At 40.8% G+C, this 16,653-nt stretch overlaps 1 long non-coding RNA gene across 3 annotated transcripts in view; it reads left to right on the plus strand.

Annotated features, from left to right (window-relative positions):
* Positions 1-201: 201 nt before the first annotated feature.
* Positions 202-16,653, plus strand: part of LOC118534579 (uncharacterized) — a 182,584-nt gene continuing 166,132 nt past the window's right edge. For all 3 annotated transcript variants that reach the window (XR_004916770.2, XR_004916766.2, XR_004916768.2), the window contains exon 1: positions 202-474. This is a non-coding gene — a long non-coding RNA (uncharacterized LOC118534579). The remainder of the gene's footprint in view (positions 475-16,653) is intronic.

The raw sequence follows: 16,653 nt of genomic DNA on the forward strand, positions 1-16,653 counted from the left end.
GACTGTACAAGGTCTGTATTTCAAGAGGGACCAACTTCAACTGATGTGACTCTCAGAAGATGGCCTTTATTTTTGTAGTGAAAGGCAAGGCCTGCCTTCATGCTGTCTAAACTAGAGCTCATTTTCCTAAAATATCTTTGCCAGCTGGAGAGAGCATTTGCCCTGCTTTCTGTCACTTCCATTTTTGTCCACTTTCTCTTCCAGCTTCTTCTGACCAGTTCTAAACCATCCATTCTGCTTCCTTGGAGGGGATGTAGCTGAACATCAAAGCAGAGGAAAGAGTCGGATTCGTAACTGATTTTGGAGAGGAAAGAGGTCAAATGGGCAGAGAGATCATGAGCTAGGAGAAGGGAAGATGCATTCAGAGAGATGGGGGCATAGCAGCATGCCAAGTCCTTGAGCAAACCTACAGGAAGGAATTATGGAGGATTTGAAGTCCTGTGAGCATTAGCAGCTATGAAACTCATGGATCAGGTAAAAAGAATGAATCCTAATGCAATTTACAATCTGATATCATCTTGCTTTCCTTCTACTCAGTATACTGGGGAAGGGGTTTACCACACAGGTGCCGGAAGCATAGAACCAAATGACAGTTAAACTTTTATGTCTATTCCTCTCACCTAACCTTTGATGCAGGGTCAGAGAATAACTTAGCAGGGAGGCTGCACAGAGCTGTGTCTGGCACACTGGTCCTTCTGGAGTTAAAGCTCACGGTTTTATAGCACTTACAGCACGGGAATAAATAGAGCAAAGGAGGCCAATACTGCTGCTGTATCTCACTGTCCTACTTTGTAGCAAAAAGGGGATTGAGTCAGAGGCTGGAATCAAAGCAAATCTTCCCAGCCTACTGAAGGCTTGCTCCTGCAACTCTAGTGTCTGTTAATAATGGTAGGAAGAATGGTAGAAGGCAACATGCAGATTTTTGGTCTTTTTAACTCACTTTTTAGTTGAAAATGTCATACAACACACAGGAAAAAGAAAAGAAAAGAAAACAAAACAAAAACCCTGTACCTTGTAAAAAGGAGTAAGTATAGAGTGAAAAGCCAGTCTTCCCGTATCAGGCAGGGTTTGATTTTCACAGAGAAAAAGTGCTTTGCACTGGAAAGGAAAGGAAAGGAAAGGAAAGGAAAGGAAAGGAAAGGAAGAAAAAAAGAAAGATAGAAAGAAAGAAAGAAAGAAAGAAAGAAAGAAAGAAAGAAAGAAGAAAGGAAGAAAGAAAGAAGAAAGAAAGAGAAAGAAAGAAAGAAAGAAAGAAGAAAGAAAAAGAAAGAAAGGGAGAAAGAGAGGGAGGGAGGGAGGGAGGGAGGAAGGGAGGGAGAAAGGGAGAAAGGAAGGGAGAAAGGGAAGGAAGGAAGGGAGAAAGGGAGGAAGGGAGGAAGGGAGGAAGGAAGTGACTTGTAGCTCTGACAAAACAGAGCTCTGGCCTGGATGAGCCCTGATCTCTGGCCCAAGCCATGCTCATTGCTAGCCCCTCATATGGCGATGTTGTTAGGAATGGTCACCCGTGTGTCTCTGTCAGTTGTCTCTGGGGAAGTGCTGTGCCTACCTCTACCAGGTCCCTTGCATCTTGATTCCTGCCCAGTGACTGCAGGCAATGGGCTTTTTGTACTCAGTGAATTTGACACCTGAGAACGTTCAGTTAAGTACTTTATCTTCTATAGTCTGTACAACAACAATGACAACAACCACAACAGCAATGAACAAGTCAGTAATTATTTTCTTCCCCAGCACCTAATTTACCTGGAGGAAGTGGTGCATTCCCAGGCAGGTCCCAGTCATTGCATCCAATCTAAAGATCCCTTGCTGCTTTGCCCACTCTGGTTTCATGATGTTTTCTCTGCAGTATGCCAATGCAGATGAGCAGTGCAGATGAGCTGCATTGCAAATAGACCACAGTACTATTTTTATGTTTATGTATTTTTGTGCTTCTCTCTATATGTGTGCATGAAAGTAATGCCACTGCTTGGTGGCAACTTGGAGATGAAGGTATCTGCCAGGAGATTGACAGGTCACTCAAGAGCCTAAAACTTTCCTTCTTCTGCAATTTCCCCAAGGGCCTCTACAACTTTAGAGCTGAAGAGAAAGTTTATATCAGTGTGTAGGGAACACCCACTTTGAATTGCTATTTAAAATTTAGAGATGGCCCTGGCCTCTGTTTTCAGCATTGTAAGGTAGATTTCATCACTGCTAAAAGGGGGATTTATGTCAGGTGGCACCCTGTCCTTATATCTGGCTCTTTGCTGCCGTGACCTGACCACCTCATGCATTTCTGTAGTTTTGCCGCTTGGGCCATGTGAACACTTCACTAATTAGAGTCTGATGTTTCTTAAAGAAAATTAAGAACTGAGGGACGCCTGGGTGGCTCAGTCAGTTAACCGTATGCCTTCAGCTCAGGTCATGATCCCAGGGTCCTGGGATCAAGTCCCACATCAGACTCCTTGCTCAGCAGGGAGCCTACTTTTCCCTCTGCCTGCCACTCCCCTTGCTTGTGCTGCTCTCTCTCTCTCTCCTGACAAAAAAATAAATAAAATCTTAAAAAAAAAAGAAAATTAAGAACTGAAAGGCCCAATGAGTTCCCTTTGCCCCTCCAGATCCATTCCCTGTCCTTCCTTTTGCCCCAGGAAGCTGACCTTGACAGATTACTTCTCCTGGACACCCTTGCTCTCCGGCTTCCTGTTGGGTCCACTGGTAGGAGATCTTGTGTGGAAGAGATTGGGGTCAAAACTTCAGCTGGAGGGGCGCCTGGGTGGCTCAGTCAGTTAAGCGGCTGCCTTCGGCTCAGGTCATGATCCCAGGGTCCTGGGATCGAGCCCTGCGTCAGGCTCCCTGCTCAGTGGAGAGTCTGCTTCTCCCTCTCTCTCTGCCTACTTGTGCTCTCTCTCTCTCTGTCAAATAAATAAATAAAAAAAAAATCTTTAAAAAAAAAAAAAAAAAAAAAAACTTCAGCTGGATAGGGTGGTCTCTTTCTGCAGCAATAGCTCCCACCAGCATTCTGGTCATGTTCCTTCTTAGCGCTGCTTCTTTATGCACTATCAGCTTCCGGCTGCTGCTAATTCTTGGGTGCTTTGCCAACCACAGCTGGCTTCCTGAAACCTGCCTCCACCTCTGTAAGTAGTCCTTTTATTAAATATTCTCTATTACTAGTTTGAATATCTGTGTTCCACTGGGACCCCAAGTGATGGAGCTGTCATACCTATTAGGAAATAGGCTGAGTTGTGGCTTCTAAGTGGTAGCGAACTCCAGAACAGACCGAAGGCTTATAAAACAGCAGGAAATTCTAGCTTTGTGATAAGTCCTGAGTCCAGGACTTCTGAAGTTCTCATGTCTGGATTTATGGTTTTTGTTTGTTTGTTTGTCTTTTTTTTTTTTAATCACCCATTGGTAAGTCTCACTGGGATTTAAGCAGTAAGAAAATATTAAAGGGCAGGTGGCAGTATAGTTACAATCTTGAATTTGAGTTTAGAGAAATGTGGATTCAAATCCTAGTTTATAGCTTGACAGTTATTTTTTGATAGTTTGATAGTTATTATAGATGCTTACCCTTTCTGAAACTGTTTCTTTACAGACAAAAGGGTATAATCCTACCCCACTTATACAGGGTTCTTGTGAAGAGTAGAGATGATGGTTGTAAAATAGCACAGGATCAGCACTGCCTCTTTCAAGGCACCTCTCCCCTGCCATAGCCCTATCTATGTACACAAATGCAAGCACATGCCCACACACACCCTACCCACATACACACATGCAAGCACACACACTTAGCACTTTTTTCTCCCAAATCTATCTTGGCTTTTACCTTAATAAGAGAATTCTTGTATCCAGAAAATATAGCCTGATGGAGTAGGTACTATCAGTGTAGTGGTTTTGCAACATGTCAACTAGACCAGGCTGAACTACATCGCTAAATTCCTTTTCTGGTATGGTTCCAGTGAGGATATGCCACAAGAGAGACTCTGGGGTGGTAAGTGGAGTGTGCAGGTGAGGTGGCAACCATATTGTGGTTCACACCAACCATCTCTGATTTGCTGACTCACCTCATCCGTGCAGGCCTGCGATTGTGCCACCATCTAGTCATTCTCCTGTGGCGCCTCTGACTCAGGGGCTTGGTGTGCGTGTTTAGCAGCATGACAAAAGGCTTCTGCAGGACACTAAACTTCTAAGGTCAGAGGCAACAAGAAGTGCCATACATTTCAGTCCATTTTTAGGCCTCAGATCTCACCGGTGGGTTCCATTTTGTTCCTTGTTCTCCCCCACCTTACAAACATCTTCCCTTCGCAGCTGCCTAATGTCCTATGGATTTCAGCCTCTGGCATCAGACTCAGATCCGTAACACACACACACACACACACACACACACACACACACACACACACACACACACACACACAGACAGACACCAGGAACTAAGAACAAGGTTTCAGGTTCACTTGAACTCTCTTTCTTGGCTGAGGCCAGGAATGGCATCTTGACCTGTAGTACTTCTACAGTTAAAGGTAGAGGCACCCAGACCTGTCTGAAGTTCAGCCAGTAACTGGTGTCATTGCTCATTTCCTGTTTTCTGGTGGTGGGAAGAGGCATTGACAGTGTGTCTGAATGGTCAGAGGCCACTTTGAGAAGTTAGATCCCCACCTCTGTAAACACCCAGCACTGGCATCTGACAGGGATTGACACTGGCTGCATTCATGCACTCTCAGCACCTGCAGCTCATGAGCCTCTGCCTCCCTTACCCAGACACCCTCCAGGAGCCAATGCTGAGGCAGGAAGGAAGCACGCCAAGGCATTAAAGGTGGTGTTTAGAGGTTCTCAGGGATGAGCAAACAGTGGGAACCTGGCCTTCTGTTGAGTTACTGATATCCCCAGTCATGCAGTAAGAAACATCCTCTTGTTTAAGTAGGGTGGCATAATATATGGAGATAGTCACCTTTTTTTTCTTCTTTCATTGGATTCCCCTTTTCCCTCCAGTCTTGCAGGGTGATTGTTGCTGCAGAAGAGGAATAAAAAAGGGCAGGGTCAGAAAACCAGAAATAGTCTGTAGCTCTCCCAGGCTTTTGTGTTCTAAAATCCTAAGCAATTAGGGGAAATGGAAGGTTTGCAGCTAATAAAAAGAAAGGACTAAAGCTTTGTTCTCATCTTCCGACTAGAAAAGTGTTTTCCTTGGTCTAGTGGTGAGAGAGGGGAAAGTAGTGGGACAGGGCCTGCAGGAGCCTTCCAAGACTGCTTTTGGAAGGTGGCAAAGCCCTGGAGAGAAAGTGGCAAAGTGGTACATTTAGGAGACAGGCTCCATGCAGCCTTGCAGGAAGGTTTCTAGATCCCTGTTGTCACTCATAGACAATTGAGGCCAGCTGGCTCCCTGACCAAGGGGAAGATCTTCTCTGCAATACAAGAGAGTGCAAGGATGCCATTCCTTCCTACTCTTCACCATGCCACGACTCTACACAGTTGTATTCTGCCAATATTTTGGGATAATGAGAACATGATAAGAGCTAGCTCTTATACTGCAGGCATAATGTGCCACCCACAGTTCTAATCACTTCTTATATATTAACTCATTCAGTCATCATGAAAAGCCTATGAAGTGGCATTTTACAACCCATTTTACAGATGAGGAAACTGAGACCACATATCCAGGGTTGAAACCTGGCCCGTTTAGCCCTAGGATCCATGCTTGAGCTGTGGTGTCAAAGACAGTGATTATTTTTTTCATATACCTGAGTTTGCAGGCATAAATTCAGACCAACTAAATAGGTAACCATATTTGGAATTAATATATTTTATCTTGGCAATTACACAAGGAATCAGTCACTTTGCCTGGAAGTAGAAACAAGAGATGTATACAAAGATCTGCTTATAAATCTTTGGCAGCCTAGCAGGGGTCAGAAGTGAAGGCTTAAGATTCTCGAAGAGTCCTGTCTATGGCCTCAACAGTATCATGCTCTCAGCTAAGTGTCTGGAACATAATAAGCCCCCAATAAATATCAGCTTCTTTAATGATTATGATGACGATTATGGTTATTATCACCCCAGAGAAGGCTGCACATAGCCAATTTGCCAGCACAGAGTGGCTGCCCTCTGGATCCACGTTTCCCTTTACAAGACTGGATTCATCTGAGGTCATCACGGCGATTACTCCACCCCTGCCCGGAGTGCCCAGTCCTTAATTTGCTTCTCCCTCCAGTTGAAGATGAACACATTCTGATGTCTGAAATTAAGAATTTGGTGTACTAACACTTTCAAAAGTATTTGCATTTAAAAGGAGAAGGTAGTGCTTAGCAAAAATGAAGGCATATTTAATGATGTGATGGTGGGATTCCATAAAGTATTTAATGGTGGAATAGCAGGATTCACTAGCTGTCATATAGTGGGGTGACCATGATCTCTCAGGTCTTCTCTGTGACCAAGTGCATGCTCCACCCATCCTCTTTCCTATCTGCCTTATAGGTAGGGCCCAGGAGCTGAAAACTGGCTGCACATGGGGGTAACCATGAAGAGGAAAGAGAAGCTGGCCTGTTGAGCTTTTGAGGGTAGGAAGTGCCAGAAGGAGTTTCCAAGAACAGCTGTACGAGAAAATACTATGTGTGTCATGGAAGGAATGCTCACCCAAGATGCTTGTGTGGCTAGAGAAGTGTCATTTTTGGAGCTGAATGAAATGAATGAATGAGTAAGTTTCAGTGATGTTAAATTCCCCAGTGGACAACTGTTTGGTAAAGACCGGTTGATTTATTTGATCAAAATGGGAACAGATAGTGTTAAATCATTTCCAGGGCAGCCATTAAAATACCTTAATCACATATAATGGTCAATAAAGATTTATGGGGTCAGTGAATATAATGTAGGAGGTGCAGGTAATAGAATGATCAACAAACAGCGACTCAAGAGGCCCCAGGTTCCATTCATAGCATAGTCTCACAGCAGCTGTGTGATTGTTCCTGTTTCTCTGTCTTTCAATCCTCAGATGCCTCCTCTACAAAATGAAGGGTCAAGCCTAGGCAATATTTAGCGTCCTTTCCAGCTAGATAGTGACTTAAGAATGCATTCTTTACTTGGGCACGTTTGAATGAAAGTTGATAGTTAGTCTTTGGAATGCCATGCTTCTCCTTTGGGTAGATCCTCTCTTTGATCAGTGGCTACCTGGTGACAGTCTCTTTCCGTGTCCTACCCCCAGTCTCCTGAAACAATCAACCACATCTGACATTATTCAATTGCTGAGTCTCAGATGAAACTCTTTGTATGCTTCTAATTTTGCTTCTGCTATAGGTTTATAGGTGACAGATGATAAAAAATTAATTCCCTTAAGTTCTTTCATGTACCACATGTCTGTGTGGATTCAAACAATGGGTAGAAACATTTTTTTTTGAAATAACATGGATTTTGATGGTAAGTCTGATTCTTTGTTTTAGAGGACCAGTCCATAGATACTAAGGTATTTAAAATTTTTACATTTGTGCTTAGACATTTTAATTTTCCATTTTAGTTCTTTGAATCTTATTTATTTAAATTCCTTTTGAGATAAAATGATTTATAACTAGATCTTACCTCCCAGTCCATCATCTATAACCAAATACTCCAATGATACTAACATTTCCTGCTAATATACTCTTTCCTGTTTATTAACAGAAAAATATTTAGTTTTAAATTCGATTTCATGTTAAATTTAGAGAAAAAGCAATTTTCATTTATTTCTCCTCCAGAAAGAAAATGTTCAAATGTCAGCTATTTGTGGACTTTTCCTATTTGGCTTGTGACAGATATATGAGAAATTTGACAATTGTGGTTTTTAACAGCCCACCTCAGAGATGATAAATAAAATGACTTGACAAGGAATTCATCACCTTAATGTGTATCTGTGGGGTAATGGGAGACATCAAGCATGGGATGCCAAAGCATCCCCAGTGTTTGATGAAACCCTGTCTGGGTGTCCATGGCAAAGAGATAAAGCTGTCAGTAAGTTCCTCTTAATGTTGTTGGACAAATAGCCATGCCACCCACCTGTCCGACCATAGCAGCCCCTTACAGAAAATCAATAATTGGGCCTCGGAAGCCATGCAAATTAGCACAGCTCCACAAACCAGAGCCAAGGATAATCTCAGATTGGCTTAGATGACTATGAGAGAAGAGAAAGCAAGGGCTATAGAAAGGCAAGAAAGATGACTCATGGTGCTTTTGGGGTTTTCTTTAAATTATTGACACTTTTGAGATATAATAATAATAAAGCTTTTTTGGACTTCTTTCATGTTTGAAAGCATTTTGGAATTCATTGCTTAGTTTGACCTTCACAGTGGTCCAGGCAAGAGGCATGGAGTGAGATATATGGTGTCCTAAAGAGATAAGGGTAGAGCTTATCCACACTTCCCTATTCTATGTCAGGTGCTTTGTCAACTTTAAATGGCCACACAGATCTGAGAGGTGGGGACAGTTTGCTACGTGCAATGATAATGCCTGTGCTGACCATCCTAGAGGTTATTGAGAGACTGAAAATGAGATGGCTGATGGGAAACTGCCAAAGGAATTCGAAAAGTGCCATAAAAAAATAAGAGACTTGCTTGGGATGTTTAGAATCTCACTATAGGGTTGTCCTACATAAGTATCAGTGATAGGTGGTCCATTAACCCCATCTTTCTTACACAAACTGTTCATCTTTCTGTGTTCTTTTCTCAGGAAATAGCACAGGCTAAGACCTGGGAGTTGTCTTAGAATCTTTTGTCTTTCATACATAATCAATCATTTGTCAAGCCCTACTGTCAAAACACCCCCTTAATATCCTCAATTTCTGCCTCTTCTTTAGCCTAGATTTTTCCAGTACCTCCCCTCTTGTATTCTTAATACTCCATTGTAGCTATAGTCATAGTTCTAAATGCAAATCTAATCATAGTACTCCTTATTTAAAACCAGCTCTTCATTTCTCAAAGAACAAAGTCCAAATTCCTTAACAAGGCTTACAAATCTATAATCTGGACTCTCTCAACATTCCCATCTCTTCCTTGTCCTCCTTCACAACCCCAAAACACTGTTTCCACCATAAGACATAGTTATGGTTCCTAGAAGGCACTACAATCTCTTTCACCTGCAGCTTTTTGTTCTGGAATGTTCTCACTGTTATTGACCAAGCTCACTCCTATCCATATTCCAGGGTTCAGTGTAGAACCTTCCAGGAAAAATTTCCCAATCACCTAAACCAGTGTTGGATCTTTCTCTTGCACATTCCCTCAGTGGGTTCTATCAGAGTACTGAATTGCCTTTTTAAAAACTTTCTTAAATATAACATTCATGCAGAAGAGTGCATCACTCATAATATACAGTTTACTCATCTTGAAGTGAATATACCCATGAAACCACCACCCAGACCAAGAAATTTAAATAATCCCCAACTCGGAAGCCCTTTTAATGCTCCCTTTTAATCAATATACTTCCTTCTTCCCAAAGGTAATTTTCATTTGACTTTTACTATTATAGTTTTGCCTGTTCTAGAAATTCATACAAGTGGAACCATGCAGTAAATATAATTTTATGTCTGATTTCTTTTACTAAGTATGCTTGTGAGATTTTTCTGTGTTTTTGTGTGTAGCTATACTTTTATTTTCATTACTGTATAATATGCCTTTGAATGAACAGACCCACTATTTCTGTATCCATTTCACTATCTGTAGGCATTTGTGCTGTTTGCAGGTTTTGGTTATTTTAACATTTTTTTCTCTGTCCTTTGGTGGAAATAAGCACTCATTCCTCTTGGGTACATGTCTAGGAGTTATGGAATGGGTGCATGTTTGGTTTTAATAGATATTGCCAAATATTTTCCAAAATGATCTTACCAATTTTTTCTCTCCAGCAGTGTATTTTTCCCCATTTATGGGGAATTGCAGTGGTTAACAACAATAGACATTGCCAGTGGTTAGCCATTCTGGTGGTTGTATGGTGGTGTCTCATCGTGGTTACAATTTTCTTCTGTTACTTCACACATGTTTATTAGTGATGTAGGTGAATGTCAGTTGAAGTCTCTTGTTCATTTATCTATTGGGGTGTCTTTCTTATTTTTATTTATTTAAAGGAGTGACTAGTCAGATACACGTGATGAAAATATCTTACCTTCTTATCTTTTAATTGTGCCTTTTGATGAGCCAAGGTTCTTATTTTTAATGTTATCCAATTTATTACTTGTTTCCTCCATGGTCTTTTTTTGTTCTGTTTAGGAAAACTTTTCTTCCCCCGAGATACAGAAGATAGTTGTGGATGTTTTCCTGTAGAACTTTTCTTGCTTTTCCTTTTATATTTACATCAACAATCTATCTGGAATTGTTTTTCATGTATGATATCACACTGTATTTTACTTATCTATTTAGTTGTCTGTCTCCCCAGCTAGGCTGTGAAGGGCTGGGAGGAAGAATATGAATTGTGTCTTCCTAATCCCCCATTGGGGGAACCATCTGTGTGATGTGTAGTTCCTACCACTCTCAAGCAGTTAAAATATTTCTTACTTTTACTTAATTTCCCTCTCTAGATTCTAAAACTTCCTTTAGAGTTAACTAAAATTGCATCCTAATGTGTTATTTGAGAAAGTATGTGTGCTATTCCTTTGCCATCATTACGTTATTTTACTTCTGGGATGTTTTCTCTGTTGTACATGGTACACTTTCATGCCTATGGCTATCAACATCACTTTCAAGTCCTTGTAAAGAAATTTGGGCAAGAAAGGGAAACGGTGTGGCATTAATTTAATTTATTATTTTATTTATTTATTTGACACAGAGAGAGAGACAGCAAGAGAGGGAACACAAGCAGGGGGGGTGGGAGAGGGAGAAGCAGGCTTCCTGTGGAGCAGGGAGCCTGATGCGGGGCTCGATCCCAGGACCCTGGGATCATGACCCTGAGCCAAAGGCAGACGCTTAACAACTGAGCCACCCGGGCGCCCCTCAATTTTTATTTTTTAAAAATTAGGTAAGACATTCATATTGTTCAAATATCAAATATGTGCATTGAGAAGGTTCTCTTCTAACTCTGTCCACATCTATCCACTACCTCTTGGTTTATCGCCTTTATCAATTTCTTGTGTGTACTTCCATGATTTATTTATAAACAGAGGGAAGCTACCTAGCAGACAAGGGCACATGACCAGAGAGAGAGAACACACATAACAGGTCATTTGGAAAAGCATTTATGTGGAAAGAAAATAATAGAAACATAAGCAGTTAGCAGATATGTGGTCTCCCATTGTTTATCACTCTCTGAAGTGGCAGACAGGGATATAGAAAGGCTGATCCTCAGATTTGAGGATCAGGAATCCAGCCCTTGGCTGGTGGGCTGCATTATTCCCCTCCCCTGGCATAAACAGAGGGCTGGACTGGAGTCCAAATCTTGTGACTGCAGCTATGTGACAAGGGTTCAGTGGCCTCAAGACCAAATGCATTAGCACAGTCCTCTCCAGAGTCAATTGCCTTAGGCTAACAGTTTCTGTGGTGTCCTAGAGGAGATCATCACCTTTTCTGAGGACTCAGCCTACAGGGAATCAAAAAAGTTAAACTTGACTTCTCAGCTCACTCCTTATTTCAAGGGGTAGATGCTATGTGTCATTACCTATTCATCAGGAACTCATACCATTTTAACCTGTAAATTCATGAGGCTAGTCTCTGGTATTGCTATAGGAGACACTGGAATGGTTAGGACAGGAATAAGAAGAAGAAAGCCATGAATATTACTTTAAGCTCTCCCCCAATGCAGTCTCAGGGAGCCCAGCCCTAGCTCAGAGGATAGGTTCCAGGTTGCTGAGAGCTCTAGACAACCCTTCTTCCAGTCCCATGTGTGGGATACTGAATGTTCTGATTCCCCACCGGTGTTGATGCATATACAGATGGTGTGTTAGTCTAGGATAAGATGTTCCCTAACTTGCCAACACATAATAGTGTTCTATTCTATATCACCCTAGAATTTATTCTAATCTGCTGGGTCTTTGAGGCATGGGGAATCTTTTTGGTTACTTAGCCTAGATGTTTGACAAATTCTATATTTTTTCATCAGCACAGTTATCCCCTACCCAGGAATTAGACTGTAATCAAGGTTGTAGTATGCTATGTCTCCTGAGGCAACAATACTTACACACTGCTCAGACTTCTCTTCAAGAAAGAACCTGTGGCAAGGAATGCAGATAGCTGCCAGTGCCTAGGTGTCACTTTCATGATCTCCTGCAGCATCTCAGCTGAGGCTACACTGCTCTTGGGCTTCTCTAAGCCAATGCCTGACCACCATGAGAGAACTAGGGCCTGGACTTTTCTGCTCAATGTTGGATTATTCAATGGCCACTCTTTGCACTGGAGCTCCCCATTGGGTGGACGAGACTTTCTCAGAGCACACCACAGCCTGTGTCACTTCCTACATAATCTTTCTTTCCCCTCTCCACTTACTGGTTTCATATCTGCATCATGGTCTGAAGGCTTTTCCTCATTCCTTCACATGTCACAGTTTTTACTCTCAATAAATCTCTTGTACTTTTAACTCTGTCTTGGTGTCTGTTTCCTGGAGGCCCTTCAATTGACAAACATACTCTGAGAAGATTGTTTCTTCACAATTGGGCCGGAAGGGACAAGTAAGGTCTTGAAAGAGGTCCAGGAAAACCTGTAATGGCTACATGACCACCATAACTTGGGTTCAGATTATGTTCAACTGAGGCAGTAAGGGGAAGTCTGTTGACCCATATGGAAATAACAGCCCAGGGGGAGTGACATCACCCAGTGGAAAGTACCATATATAGTCATTTGAGTCAAGCAGTCAGTAGTCTTTCTTTCCATTGGTGGATATAAGTAGTGTAGGCAGTTGGCCAAAATTGGCATCCGTGGCTGCATTTCATAGGTCAAAAATATCTCACCCAGGCCTGAAGAATTGATCTCAAGCCTCTTCTACTAACTAAGGAGACCATATCATCCTAGAATAAGTAAAGATTCCACTAGCATGGCATGTTTGACCTTAGAACCTAGGATTGAAATTATACAATGAGCTTCATTGCAAAGTACTGGTTGATGTAATTCAGTGGAATATGTCAGGATACTGGGGATATCGGAGGCAGAATTTTAGGAGACATGGTACTGACTACCAACTTTTTCCAAGACCCAGCTCAGTGTAGGAGATGCAACAGCATGACACATTTGAGGCCTCTAACTGTTAGAAATGCAATCAAGACTGCAAGGTGACCTGGATGGCAATTTTACTAGAAGGGTCCAGGTGCAAGACAAGTGGTAAGCACCAGTCTTTTTACCTACCACCAGCACCAATACAACTATCTGAGTTTTCAGTTATTCCTATCCTACCAGGCAATGTTCTTCTTCTTCCAGATAAGTGAGACCTTATGTCTCACAACCAACTGATAATACAAACATATTCTTATTTTTAGATGACATACTAAATATTGGTTTGCATGCAACTTTTTTCATATAACAATGTGTCCATAAATTTAGATAAATGAACAGTCCTTGTGTTTTCTTCATCCCTGTGGCAATTTGTCTGATGAAAATACTTGACAAGCATGAAAAGGATCTATAAGGATGGCTGCTTTTGTCCCTTTCAAATCTTAATTTTCAGGTTCCATTTGAAAAATTGATATTGGATAGGCAATAAATTATCAGTCTTTTCATGTGTGAGGAAACTGTTTTTAACATCAGAAAGCTTTACAGACATCTACCTAATTAAATTTGATCTCTTAGAACTGATTGATTGATGAAATACCCAATGACCAAAAGATGCTATGAATTCATGTGAGTTTAGTTATATTTTCTTTCTTTTTTCTTTTCTTTCTTTATTTTTTATTATTATGTTATGTCAATCACCATACTTTACATCATTATTTTATACTTTCTGATAATTTTTATGAATCATAATAGCATATATATATATAATATAGTATATATATCCATGTGTATATTGGTATGTATGCATATGAATAAATGTTAGCCTATATAAGGGCAAGACATAATATTTATTCAGAAGGCAATATTTGGCATCCATGTCGAATATTAGGGCCTCTCATAGCTATAGAAGCAACAGATGTATCATCTTAATAGCTGGCATCAGACATTTTTTTTCTCAAAAGAAGAATCTTTGTTTAGGAAAATGTCCTTAAGAGCTTTTGGGGATAGAAGAAGAGACCCTGAAGCATGAAACCAGAAAGATAAAAGGCAAGAAAAGAGAAGACTGAATTGCTCTGTGTGAGATGGAGAGAGGAGTTTATTTCTGCCCTGGTGAGCCTGACGTGAAGAGGATACATAGAATAAAGCAGAGACTGGGAGGTTGCTGTAGGGCTAGGAAAACTTAGAGAGTAGTGTGTCCATGGCAAGCCCCTGTGGGGTCATGATTGAAGCTTTTAAAGAAGAATGTTTAATGCTTACTTCAAAATTCTTCTTCACAACGTCTTTGTAAAATTCTCTTCTTTTTACTGTCCAGAAATCTTCAGGAAAGTTGATCATGAGTTGCCCTAGATGGCATGCATAGGATGGCAAGATGATTAATAAATCAAGAAAGCAGGCAGCCAGAACTAGAGGTGTCCTAGAACATGAAGTTTTAGAAGTTCTCAGAAGTCTTGGGGAGAGTTCTGGAATCTCTAGAGTATGAATGGGTAGTGGTTGGTGATGGGGTAGTTGGGCACTTAGGAAAAACTTAGCTAAACCTCAAAAAACTTTAAGTCCCCATTTAAAATTTAGGTTTTGTTTATTCAGTTACTCATCAAATATTTGAAGACCTAGAATGTACTCCTTTATGTCCTGGAGCTAGAGGAATGAGCAATCCATAGTCCCTGTCTGTGTAGAACTTACATTCTAGTGGGAAAGAAAGTTAATAAAAGAGCAAAAAAGCATGTGCAATATGATGTCAATTATTAAGAGGTGCTATATGAAACAAAGCAAGGAAAATGAATAAAATCTTGGGAGATGCTTTTTCACACAGGATGGTCAGGAAAGGGTTCTCAGAGGAAGTAGCATTTGAGCAGAGCCTGAAAAAAGATCTGGGGAAAGGCATTCTAGGTGAATGTCCGGTAAAATAGCAAGAACAGAGGTAATCAATAAATCACCTGAAAAAGGTAAATTGGCACTATTTCCACTTGAAGATTATGCTTTTTTTTTTCTTTTTTTGAGACAGACAGAGAGAGAGAGCATGCAAGTAAGAGTGGGAGGAAGGGAGAGGGAGAAAGAGAGAGAGAATCCTAAACAGTCTCCATGCTCAGCGAGGAGCCAGACATAGGTAACTATCTCATGGCTCTGAGATCATGACCTGAGCCAAAATCAAGAGTCCAATGCTTAACCTACTGAGCCACCCAGGTGCCTCTGAAGATTATGCTTTTGGTAATGATGATTGTGGGTATAGTTTACAGGAACAAATGTGTATATGATCATAATAATACATACAATATGCATATGATTTAATGACTATTCTTAGTGGTAGGAAACTTCATGAATATTTGTGTTGTGAATAATGAAGTGCCCTCAATTAAAATATTACATAGATATTAGTTAATTTTCTATGAAGTCTTTGTTTAATCACAAATTTTTTACATAAAGCAGAATGAAAATGATTGCAATAATCAGGAATTCTTATTGATGGTATAACAGTATATGCTATTACTCAAGGCTCATTTTAAGGTGGAAATTTTCAGTTCAAATCTCAGGGTTTTTTTTAGACAGAGAGTATGTGAGTGGGGGGGTAGGGGGAGCAAAGAGATTGGAAGAGAGAGAGAATCTTAAGCAGACTCCATGCCCAGCATGGAGCCCAATGTGGGGCTCAATTACACAACTTTGAGATCATGACCTGAGCCGAAATCAAGAGTCAGATGCTTAACTGACTGAGGCACCCAGGTGCCCCTCAAATCTCAGTTTTAACATAAGATATGCCTTCTGAACAAAGTTTTAAGTATACAACAGTATTGTTAATAGGCGCTGTGCTGTACAGCACATCTCTAGAACTTATTCATCTTGTATAACTGAAACTTTGTATCCTTTGACAAATACCTCTCTGTTTCCCTCTTCCTGAAGACCTTGGCAACCACCGTTCTACTTTCTGGTCTAGGAATTTGACTATTTTACATTCCTCACATAAGTGGTATCATATTAATTGTTCTTATCACAAAAATAATAATAATAAATAAAGAGGGTGGTAGGAAATTTTGGAGTAATGAATATGTTTATGACATAGACTCTGGTGATGATTTCATGGGTGTATACAAAACCCCCACATTACAATGAGATTTTCACCTACTCATTTCTTTTTTCTTTTCTTTTCTTTTTTTTTTTTTTGAGAAAGAGAGCATGTGTGCACTCCCTGCCCCAAGCAGGAGAAGGGGAACCAGGAGAAGGAGAGAGAGAATCTTAAGCAAGCTCCATGCTAAGCACAGACCCTGACTTGGGACTTGATCTCACGACCCTGAGATCATGACCTGACTTGAAATTGAGAGTCCAACACTTAAATGACTGAGCCACCCAGGTGCCCCACACCTACTCATTTCCAAGTGGAATGCTGTGGTATTCCTATAATAAAGATATGGCTAACTCATTTTTAAAAATCTCCATTTTGCTTCCTTTTATTTTTGGGTCTATGAACAATGCACTTAACTGCAGCTCAATTTCAACATCAGTTGCTTGAAATAATGATACCCACCTGGCAGAGTGGTTATAAGAATTTGAGGGTAAT

This window comes from Halichoerus grypus, chromosome 10, assembly GCF_964656455.1.
Source record: "Halichoerus grypus chromosome 10, mHalGry1.hap1.1, whole genome shotgun sequence".
NCBI classification, from domain to species: domain Eukaryota; kingdom Metazoa; phylum Chordata; class Mammalia; order Carnivora; family Phocidae; genus Halichoerus; species Halichoerus grypus.